Source organism: Barbus barbus (genome assembly GCF_936440315.1).
Source record: "Barbus barbus genome assembly, chromosome: 50".
In the NCBI taxonomy this organism is placed as follows: Eukaryota; Metazoa; Chordata; class Actinopteri; order Cypriniformes; family Cyprinidae; genus Barbus; species Barbus barbus.
Window position 1 is genome coordinate 8,621,945 of NC_136728.1, and position 11,594 is coordinate 8,633,538.

Genomic DNA, 11,594 nt, shown 5'->3' on the forward strand with positions numbered 1-11,594 from the left:
TGATCATGCAAGTAGTTATCAGTAAATATAAATGTTTAGGAACTAGCAATCCTTACAAAGAGAGCTTCTCTGAAGTGTACAAATAACACAAATTAGAAATTAATTTGAAGTATTTGACAGTTTGCACCATCCTTTTAATATTATGACCATCTCAGATAGCCCATCATAAATGTTTTTATTATACTTTCTTAATGAATGAATTAATGTGGGATTTATATAGTGATTTATTGTGTATTGCTGTACACCCAAAGCACTTTACAATCATATCAGGGGGCCTCTCCTTAACTACTACATTTACTATTACATTTACTGCACAGTCATATCCATTACAAGATTCCAACAATATTCACAAAAATATACAGAAAGATTTTGAACCTGTTATTAAAAAACATCAATAAATAATGTCCGATTTTTTAACTGTTAGTAATGATCGACCATAAATAGCTTTGTACCTTAAAAAAAGGCTTCCATGCATTTGATGGCTACATCGTCTACTTCTGGGTCAAACTTGTTTGCCAAAAGATGGTGTTGCTGCACAATCCAATTCAAGTCTCCTGCTCCATAGACGCACACTGCCCGTCTGTGCGTCCCAGTGCATGGTGGGTAAGAAGCCCCACTCTTTAGATCTCCTTCATGATAGCTCCACTTCACCATACGAGCAATTGCGTTCATGTCCGATTGTTCATACTTGATGTTTGGAGGATTGGATCCTGGTACTGAAGGCATCCGCTGCAATGTAGCCCACATGTGCTCATCTGGACTGTACGTGTCTTTCTCCCATTCCATGAAGTTTTGAGTCTCTTTGCTTTTGAAGATATGCTCCACAAACTCTCTTGAAACCACAAAGTAAGCATTTCCTGAGAACATAGGTGTCTTAATTGGTGGAGGCGACTTTTTAACATCTGTCCGAGTCACAACATTTGTAACGTCATGATGATACTGCCATCGCCACTTTTTGGCCTCTACAGTCTCAGACTCCAAACTGTTCTTTCCATTCAGGTGTTTTAGAGACTGAACCATTTCTGCATTGGTTTTAATGGGGAAATCAGTTCCACATGTGTTGAGCAGATACTTCCACTGGACAGGTGACTTGAGCAGATCCTTCATGCAGTTGATGTCCGCTTGAACTGGAGACCAGGAGGCGTAGATCACACGCTCCAGTTTGCTGGCCACAAACACATTGGTCAGGCAAGACGTAATGGCCCTTACTGCTTCTTTAAAGATCTCAGGAGACTTCTGGCCCACATGAATACAGTAGACATTGTGAGGAGTGTAAATGGCTCTCAGGAGCCTTTCAAACATCTCAATCTTCTCATGGACCACCATGGAGTAAGCAATAGGAAAATCTTTCTCCTCTTTACTGAAAGAAACCGTCAGAAACCCTCTCTCTTGGACGTAGGATGGACAATCCATTGTTGCATTGAGGTAAAAAGACACTGAAAGCAGGGGTTTTCTTATTTTAGAAGCCAGGAGCTTCCTGAAAACATCCTTGTCCACTCCATCCATGTCTGCTTGAATAACAGCAGAACAAGCCTGTAGATCTCCAACATCCTGCTTTAGTAAGTGATTCAAGACCAGCTCTTCCTTATGAGCACAATTTGTCCTTTGTCCAGGATAATTTATCAGGAGAATAATTATGATTATGATTATTTTCACAGAAAGGATGGAAATTATTTTCCGAATTTTCTGATTATGTCTCATGGTTAGTTCTTTAAGACTGTGACTTTCCTAAAACAACTGCCAAGTGAAGAAGTCTGTGCCAGTGAGGTATAAAACAGCCTCTCGTGGCATGAACAAAAGGGGAAGGGCTAACTTCTGCAAAAGAGATTGATTGTTACTGCAGGTGATGTTGGCATCACCTACCTGGAGGGTGTGATTATCCAATAACACGGTGAGCAATATCATAAAAAAAATATATATATAAAATAAAAAAATAATAATAATAAATAAATAAAAACTCTATACACTTTTTTTTTTTACACCAAAGATGTTCTGAAAACATACATTTTCAAAACAATTAGATGATTTAAAATAACAATTATAGTATCACATTGCATGTCTTGCACTCCTTTAAAAACTGTTGGTCACTTTTAGGAAGTTGGTAGGCTTGTCTTTTCGTTACCAAATCTGTAGCCTGTCTTGTTTAATATTCCTTAACTTCAAGGGTTTTGTAGCCCATTTACCCTGTCATTTTCCCACCAAGGACACAATGATGTGAATAATAAATAATTTGGCAGGTTAATAAGGAAGATCAAGGTGCTCTCAGAAATGCAGTGTCTGTAATGTTGAATCAGTTTTATTGAGCTGTTAGCGATTAATTGATTGTGTTTGCAAATGTTACATGTACCAGATGTCAGAGAAATGTTACTTGCAAAAGAGCCTGATACTCTACATTAACAATAGTGAAATGTATTTTGTTACTTTTCTCATAGATTTGCATGATCATACTTGCACTTTCCAGAAATACAATGTCAGTTGAAACTCTTTTCTCACTTGTTGGAGAATGTCTTGGAAATGCCCAACCTAGACAATTGTTCTATTGATCTTCTTGTTACAAACTTGTCACTGATCGTATAGCAAGGAAGTACATATACTGTATATGCAGACTGTGAAAGATCTGTCAACCAGAATGGCATTTTTAATGTATGAGATACTCCACTCAAAAATTTAAATTGTGTAATTTACTTATCCCCAATGGCATCCCAGATGTATGTGACTTGCTTTTTTTAGATGAACACAAATTAAGATTTTTATAAAAATAATCCATCTTGAAGACATTGTTTGCAAAAACAGATAACTTCATTTTTTTAATTTTCAAAAATCATGTTTTTTATTATGTTATCATGTTTTTATTGTTTTATTGTGTTAGTTAGCTGATTTTTTTGTTATTTTTTAACCTAGTCAAAATAACCCAAATGCAGTTTTATTGACATTAATTGGAATGCACAATGAAAAAAACATGATTTTTGAGAATTGTTAAAAACGGAGTTATCTGTTTTTGCAAGGGGAAGTCGCAGCCTAATGTTTAGAGAGTCAGACTCATAACCCAAAGGTCGCGGGTTTGAGTCTCTGGCCCGACAGGGATTGTAGGTGGGGGGAGTGAATAACCAGCGCTCTCTCCACCCTAAATACCACGACTGAAGTGCCCTTGAGCAAGACACCGAATCCCGAACTGCTCCCCGGGCACCGCAGCAAAAATGGCTGCCCACTGCTCCGGGTGTGTGTTCACTGCTGTGTATGTGCACTTTGCATGGTATAAATGCAGAGCGTTAATTCCGAGTACCATACTTGGCCAAATGTCACGTAACTTTCACTTTCGCTTTCAAATGAACTCTTCATATATTGAAAGTGTGCTTGATCTTCAAAGCTGATGATTTAAAAACCAAGTGGGGAAAAACATAACATTGTGAAACTCGCTCAAGAAGTGATGTGGAAGTACTAAGGACTGTCAGTACTCGCTTAAATTTCACAACGTGTTTACATCACGCTTCACAACATGCTGAGGTTTACATAAGAAAACACTCATGTGACCGTTGGTTGTCATTGAGTCCTTGATTCATCTACTGGGGTCGTATGACATACAGGCATGTTCGTATTGCATGGTTTTTAAAGCACCACATTTGGCGGTCCCACAGAGTTGGGACTCGCAGAGCTAAATTATGTTTCTAAAAAATCTTTGTATTCATCTGAAGTAAGTATGTCAACCTCAGTTCCAAAAAGGTTGGGACATTTTGTAAAATGCAGTGAAACCAAGAATTTTTGATTTTGTTAACTCTCTTTCAACTTTTATAAAGAAAAGATTTCCAATGTGTTCACTGATCAGCTTAAATGTATTTTGTAGATATAAAATTTTTTGATGTTGATGGTTGCAATACACTCAAAAAAATAAAAAATAAACATTGGAGCAGAGGCAAAATTAAAATGAAAAGGTTATAGAATAGCCAAGTTAAACTGTTTTGAAACAGTCCACAATAAGCAGGTGAATTGGTAGTAGGTGAGGGGATCATGTTTGGGTATAAACGCATCATCTCAGTCTTTGCCAGCAAAGCTATTTTGTGTCAAATTTCATGAGATATGTCAAACAAATCAAAAATCACATTTCTCAATGCAAAATCACAAAAAAATTCACCATACATAATATTGTGAATAGATTTAGGGAATCTAGTGAACTCTCAGTATATGTAGGGCAAGACAGGAAACCTTTGAGTACATTAACCTGAGGACTCTGATGGCATTGTGAGAGTAGCTGTCATGCTGCTGTGTTAAATATAGCCACATGGGCTCAGGAGTACTTTGGAAAAAGTAAATGTTTGTCATGGTATGAGGATGCAGCAGAGCAAATTGTATAGGTGACTGGGAAGTCCATTGTTATTAGATGAAGAGAATGCCAGGTCTCATTCGGCATGTGCTACAACAGTGTGGTTTCATAGACACATGTGGATTTGACTGATTGGCCAGCAGATCTGTCTCCTATTGAAAATGTACGGCCCATCATGAAATGGAGAATTAGACATTGACGACTATAGACAGATGAGCAGCTGAAATCTTGTATCAATCAAGACTGGACAAAATATTGCACAACTTTAACAATTAGTGGTGGTATTTATTGTGTGTTGCCCTCAGTAATAGCAACAAAGAGCGGGGGTGCAAATACTCGCCAGTATATTGAGCCACATTACTTGTTGGAGTAACCATACAGCTTTGCGTTTGGTCTTCGTTCAACCTTAATCGTAAGTACGCCTGTCCCTCTCTTGCACATGGGGTTTGGTTGACTTGGTTTAATGTTTTGATTTTTCCTCTGTTAAACGTAAAGGTGGAATGGAACATCACAATCTCTAAACTAATCCCTTGTTGAAGACGCTACATGTAACACCGCTGCTGTTTTGCTTATGGAAAATGTTTTTGTTTTGACTATGGACATTTGTACGTCATTGCTTACGGCTTCGCTGTGAAAGCGAAGTCTTCTGTACTTTTGCTAGGCCATCTATCCGTTTTTATCTTGATTTAGTTTTTCCCGTATAAGGTTTGTTTGTTTTGTTTGTGGTCTTCCTCTTTTGTACTTTTGGGCTTCTTTTACAACAGTGTTAATTTATTTTGTTATTTTCTGTTATTTTTGGTTGGTATTTTGTAGTTTTAAAATTGTTAATTTATATTTTTTTTGTACATGTCTTGTACTGGGTCATTGTAACGAGTTTATAATTTTCCCCGCTTATTGTCTTGTAATTTCGGTGCCATTCAAGCACTGTGATCTGCTCCCGCTGCATCTTGAGTGTCATTAGGAGACCGGAGTACTAGAGTCACTACATCAGCGCCTGTACAATTAGTTTTTTTCCCTTCATCCTTTATTTATTGCAATTTTCTTTTGTAATTTTTTGGTTAATGTGTTTATTTTTTTTCTCCAGGAGCCAGTAAGGACTCTGTGTGGAGCAAGGGAGGCTAGCCACTTTCCTTCAGTGGCGTGTGCTTCACAGGGTGCCATGTGTGTTGGTACGATCTCCTTTACAGTGTGTGTGAGGTGTTTGTGGTGTGAATTTAGGTGGGTTTAGATGATCACCCGAGTTGCAGCCGGCCTGCCCTGTTCCCGCTAAGCCTGGCCCAAGAGAATAATTTTTAATAATCTTGTGGTGTGTTTCCTGGGAGAGAATTTTATTAGTGCTCTTATAATATAGTGTATTTTTGTATTGACACTTACGTCTCGCTTATTTATTTCTTTGCCCTTAATTGGTAAAACGTACCTGTGTCCTTATTGGCAGTATTTCTCTGGTGCTCCACCAGGGTGGCGTAGTCTGATTAAACTAATTGTGATTGTACTTGACATCAAGACATCAACTCCTGTGTCCTGGAGAAGGTTAAACGACAATCACCCAATGCTATACCTAATGCCGAAATTGTGCTGCGTGATCAGTTTGCCGAGTATGTCGCTGATAGTGCCCTCCAGTGAACTGAAGCAATTAGTTCGCCACCAGCCTGCTTCTACCTTATTAGAAATACGTGAGGAAGCTATTAGGTGGGAGCGGGAGGGGATGCCAGGGGGTGCGAAGGGTAGGAGTCAATCGGTCCCAATGGCTTATGGCATCCAGTATGGGGTGCACGGGCAGTCCGAGTTGAGGGAGCTGCAGGAGATGTTAATGTCACAGTAGCAACAGTTAGACCAACTTACTCAAGAGTGTTGCGGGTATGCGGTTTCCTCAGCGTGTTCATCAGTCCTCCCGGACTGAGGTACTACTCTGTCGTCAGTGTCAAAAGCCAGGCCATTTTGCCCGTGAATGTGATGGAGAACGTGTTGAGCTTTGCGGTCAGATAATTCCAGGATGTGGCGTGTTGGTAGTCAGAGATCCCCCTGGGGCACCGGTGCTCAGGTCCCTGGGAAATATGGGAATGAATGTGTTGAGCCGGTGCTATCAGGAGCTCTTTGGGCAACACGCTACCACCCTTTTTGATGCGCTGTCTGCGTCAAGGGCATCTAAGCCAGTGTTTCAGGCATTACAACACTGTGTTCAGGTAAGTGCTGTCCGTCACAAAAGCCTTATGGGTAAGGTGCGACTGCGGGGTCGCAGCGCATGTCGTATTCCAGGTGGCACAATAAAAGTGGTGGCTGCCATTTGCTCTGGGCACTTTACTGGGGAAACTGTGCTCTTTGAACCATCAGAAGCTGGGTTGCCTGCAGGTTTTTTGGCGTCGGCTGCATTAATGCGAGTGACTCAAAGTACCATTTATGTACCTGTCATTAATGTAGGTAAGACTGATGTAATGCTTTTTTGGAACTCTGTGTTGGGCACCTTGCACAGTGTATTTATTGTGAGTTTGCCCTGTGGCGTCTCTGAATGTAAATCAGTTTCGGCCTCAGTAAATTTTCAGATGCCCACTGTTCTTCCTTCAGTACAGGAACAAATCAAGATGCTTGATTTGTCTGTGTTATCAGAGACTGAGCAGGAACAGGTGAGGTCGCTGCTGTTGAAGTTTCATGTGGTTTTCTCGGAGTATCTTTTTGAATGGAATCGTATGCCGTTCGGGCTCTGCAATGCCCCAGGCACCTTCCAGAGGCTAATGGAGAGGGTGTTTGGGGATCAGCAGTGTCAGTCCCTTCTTTTGTACTTGGACGATATAGTGGTTTTTTTCCTCCTCTGTGACACAACATCTAGAGCGGTTAGAGGTGGTTTTGAGTCGGTTGGAGTGAGAGGGGTAGAAGGCTAAATTAACTAAGGGTGTATTCACACCAGGAAAGTCCATTAGTTCACTTGCTTTGGTCCGGACCAAATACAATGATGATTTTTTTTGCTTTCACACGGCAACATTGCAAAGCGTACCAAAATGTGTTTATGCAAGTCACATGTGAGTAAAGCTGTCGTCTTATTGGTCAGAGTTCACTTGTTTGAAAAACTTAACAAGTTTTTCTCCGCGGGCTTATTGCGGCTTTATAGCTGTCCTGGCAAACGCAAAACGAATGTAGCTGTCATTCCTCTCTAATATATCTATCTATATATAATTATATTTTCACTAATATATATATATATATATATATACAGTTACAGCGAGAGGGAATCGAGGCTTCGTCAGGACAGCATTCTTGTAATGCGCGGAGAAGAGTAATTAATTACAAAACATTTTAATATGAAGAGGTGCTCTTTGGTTTTCAACTGCAATAACAAATATTCTCACTAACAAAATCAAAGTTTCTCACAATTTCTCACTTGCATTCACAAAATAATAATTTGTTACATTTTATATAGCGCTTTTTTTTTATCTTTTAATTTTACATTATTGACACACTATTTTCCTTTTTTGATATTGTGCAGTTGCTTTCAGAATCAGAATGAGCTTTATTGGCCAATTATGTTTACACATACAAGGAATTTGTTGTAGTGACAGAAGCTCCACAGTGCAACAGAAAGACAGTAACAGGACAGGACACAGGTAATAAAAACAAAATAACAAGAAATAGCCAATAACCAATGTACAAAGCAGCAAAAAAACAATATATAATAATAATATAGACAACTATGTATGTACAGGTCAAGTATGTGCAAATTAGAAATGAGAAAAATAAAAATAAGTGAGTGTGGTGAATGGATAATGTATTAGTTGTGTGTTCCATGTTTATTATTGAGTGTTCATGAGATGTATTGACTGAGAGAATAAACTGTTCCTGTGTCTGGTCGTTCTGGTGCACAGAGCTCTGTAGCGTCGACCAGACGGTAACAGTTCAAAGAGGTTGTGTGCTGGATGTGAGGGGTCCAGAGTGATTTTGCCAGCCCTTTTGCTCACTCTGGATGAGTACAGTTCTTGGAGAGTGGGGAGGGTTGCACCAATGATTCGCTCAGCAGTCCGGACTACCCTCCGTAGTCTTCTGAGGTCAGATTTGGTAGCTGAGCTGAACCAGACAGTTATTGAGGTGCAGAGGATGGATTCGATGATGGCGGAGTAGAACTGTTTCAGTAAGTCCTGTGGCAGGTTGAACTTCCTCAGCTGGCGAAGAAAGTACAACCTCTGCTGGGCCTTCCTGACAATGGAGTCAATGTGAATGTCCCACTTCAGGTCCTGAGAGATGGTGGTGCCCAGGAATCTGAATGACTCCACTGCAGCCACAGTGCACACTGCACCAGACAGCCAGCTCCTTAACCTCCTGTCTGTAAGCAGACTCGTCACCGTCCTGGATGAGGCCGATCAGTGTGGCGTCATCTGCGAACTTCAGGAGCTTGACAGAGGGGTCTTTAGATGTGCAGTCGTTGGTGTAGAGGGAGAAGAGCAGTGGGGAGAGAACGCAGCCCTGAGGAGCTCCAGTGCTGATGGTTTGAGTGCTGGATGTGAATTTACCAAGCTTTACTAACTACTGTCTGTCTGTCAGGAAGCTGTTGATCCACTGGCAGACGGAGGTGGGGACGGAGAGCTGAGTTAGTTTATTTTGAAGGGTTTCTGTGATAATGGTGTTAAAAGCAGAGCTGAAGTCCACAAACAGGATCCTCACATAAGTTCCTGGTCTGTCCAGATGCTGCAGGATGAAGTGCAGTCCCATGTTGACTGCATCACCCACAGACCTGTTTGCTCTGTAGGCAAACTGCAGGGGGTCCAGTAAGGGTCCAGTGATGTCCTTCAGATAAGCCAAAAACAGTCTTTCGAATGATTTCATGACATTACAGACATTAGGGCCACAGGTCTGTAGTCATTAAGTCTAGTAATTTGGGGTTTCTTTGGGACGGGGATGATGGTGGAGCGTTTGAAGCATTAGGGGACTTCACACAGCTCCAGTGATCTATTGAAGATCTGTGTGAAGATGGCAGCCAGCTGATCAGCACAGATTTTTAGGCAGGCTGGTGACACACCGTCTGGACCAGGTGCTTTCCTCCTTTTGTTCTTCCTGAAGACCTGGCACACATCATCTTCGCTGATTTGAATTGTAGGTGTGGGGGAGAGAGGGGTTGCTGGAGGTGTGAATGGTTGTGTGAAGAGGTGTTCTGGGCGGGTGTGGGGTGATCGTTCAAAACGACAAAAGAACTTGTTTAAGTCGTCTGCCAGGTGTTGATTCTCCAGAGTGCTGGGGGATGGTGTCTTGTAGCTGGTGATGTCCTTCATTCCGATCCACACTGAAGCAGGATCACTGGAAGAGAATTTGTTCCTGAGCTTGTCAGAATAATTCCTCTTTGCCACTCTGATCTCCTTTTCCAGTGTGTATTTGGCCTGTTTGTACAATACTTTTATCCCCCTTTCTGTGAGCATCTTCTTTGACCTGACGGAGCTGTCTGAGTTTGGCAGTGAACCATGGTTTGTCATTGTTGTAGAATAGATGAGTCCTGGTAGGAATGCACATGTGCTCACAGAAACTTATATAAGATGTTACAGTCTCTGTGAGCTCGTCCAGATCATTTGCAGCAGCTTCAAAAACAGTCCAATCAGTCAGGTCGAAACTGGCTTGTATATCCAGCTCTGTTTCGTTAGTCCATCTTTTAACATATCTTAATACAGGCTTTGCAGACTTAAGTTTCTGCCTGTAGGACGGAATAAGATTAACCAAACAGTGATCAGAGAGTCCTAAAGCTGCTCGTGGAACCGAGTGATATGCGTCCTTTATTGTTGTGTAACAGTGATCCAATATATTACTGTCTCTGGTGGGACATGTAATGTGCTGCCTATATTTTGGCAGTTCGCGGGAGTGATTTGCTTTTATTAAAGTCCCCGAGAATGATTAAAACAGAGTCCGGGTGTTGTTGCTCACTCTCTGTGATCAGATGAGTGAGTTTCTGTAAAGCTGTGCTCACGTGCGCTTGCAGTGGAATGTAAACACTCACGAGAATGAACGAGCAGAACTCCCGCGGCGAATAGAACGGCTTTCAGTTAATGAAGAGCGTTTCTAGATCTGAACAGCACATCTTCTTTAACACAGTTACATCTGTACACCACCTCTCATTGATGTAAAAGCACTCCCGCCGCCGCGCGATTTCCCCGTTGATTCCGTGTCCCGATCTGCGCTGATAATTAGGCAGATGAATCGCGCTGTCCGGTATGTCGCCATTCAGCCAGGTTTCCGTGAAACACAAAGCAGCAGAGTTAGAAAAATCCTTGTTTGTCCGGGAGAGCAGAAGGAGTTTGTCCGTTTTGTTGGGTAGAGAGTGGAGATTCGCCAGATGGATAAAATCCGTGCTGACGAAGCTTCACGAGCGCACCAGCTCTCTTCCCCCGTCTGCACGTCCTCCTGAAGCGTTTGACCAGAGCTACGGCTCCGCCAACTACAATGTCCAGCAAAACGTCCGAAAAATCAAAAACCGGTAGAAGACTTTGTGGTGTGTTCTGCCGAATGTTCAACAGATCATCCCTGGTAAAACTGATCTTATTTGAAAAACAAAAAACAGGAAAAACAAACAAAAACAATACGAACACTGAAGAGCAACGCACAATAGCTGCCATCATCAGCGCCATGTTGGATTGCAACTTTGACACAATTTACATTGTTAAAAGCGCTATATAAATAAAGGTGACTTGACTTTTCTGGGTACTCAAAGCGCTTGACTGCTAGACACAAAAGACACTGACTGCTGCTTTTTATATAACATATTTCCCGTTATGAATTATGATACCGTTTGATTCGTTGGTCCGTTGGGTCGGATTGCTTTCTCACCACAAAACGAACCGGTCCAGGGTTCGTTTGAAAGCGTACCGAGACCACCTCTTCAAGGAGGTCTCGGTACGCTTGTTTGGTCCGCATTTGGTGCGCACCCGAGTGTGATTGCTGCTTTCTCACCTGCCCAAACGAACCGCACCAAGAGGGAAAACAAACTCTAGTGCGATTCAACTGAACTAAATGAGGCAGGTGTGAAAGCACCCTAAGTGTATGTTTTTCCAGCCAGAAGTAAGTTATCTGGGACATGTTATTTCGGCCAAGGGGGTGTCGACGGATCCAAGCAAGATGAAGCAAGGGCAGCGTCCCACGGGGTTAGCAGGGCTTCGATCGTTCCTGGGTTTTGCTAGTTACTATAGGCGGTTTGTAAAGGGTTTCGCCAAGTTGGCGGCCCCTCTGCACCGTCTGGTAGCTGAATTTGCCGGTCGTAAGTCCAGGGCTCGAACAGAGTTGGGCTTTGGTGTGGCGTGGACCGAGCAGTGTC

At 41.9% G+C, this 11,594-nt stretch overlaps 1 pseudogene across 1 annotated transcript; it reads right to left on the reverse strand.

Moving 5' to 3' along the window:
• Window positions 1-391: 391 nt before the first annotated feature.
• On the reverse strand, window positions 392-1,701 carry LOC306868332 (beta-1,3-galactosyl-O-glycosyl-glycoprotein beta-1,6-N-acetylglucosaminyltransferase 3-like; annotated as a pseudogene). The gene has a single exon. The product of its transcript is annotated as a beta-1,3-galactosyl-O-glycosyl-glycoprotein beta-1,6-N-acetylglucosaminyltransferase 3-like (transcript).
• Window positions 1,702-11,594: the final 9,893 nt, after the last annotated feature.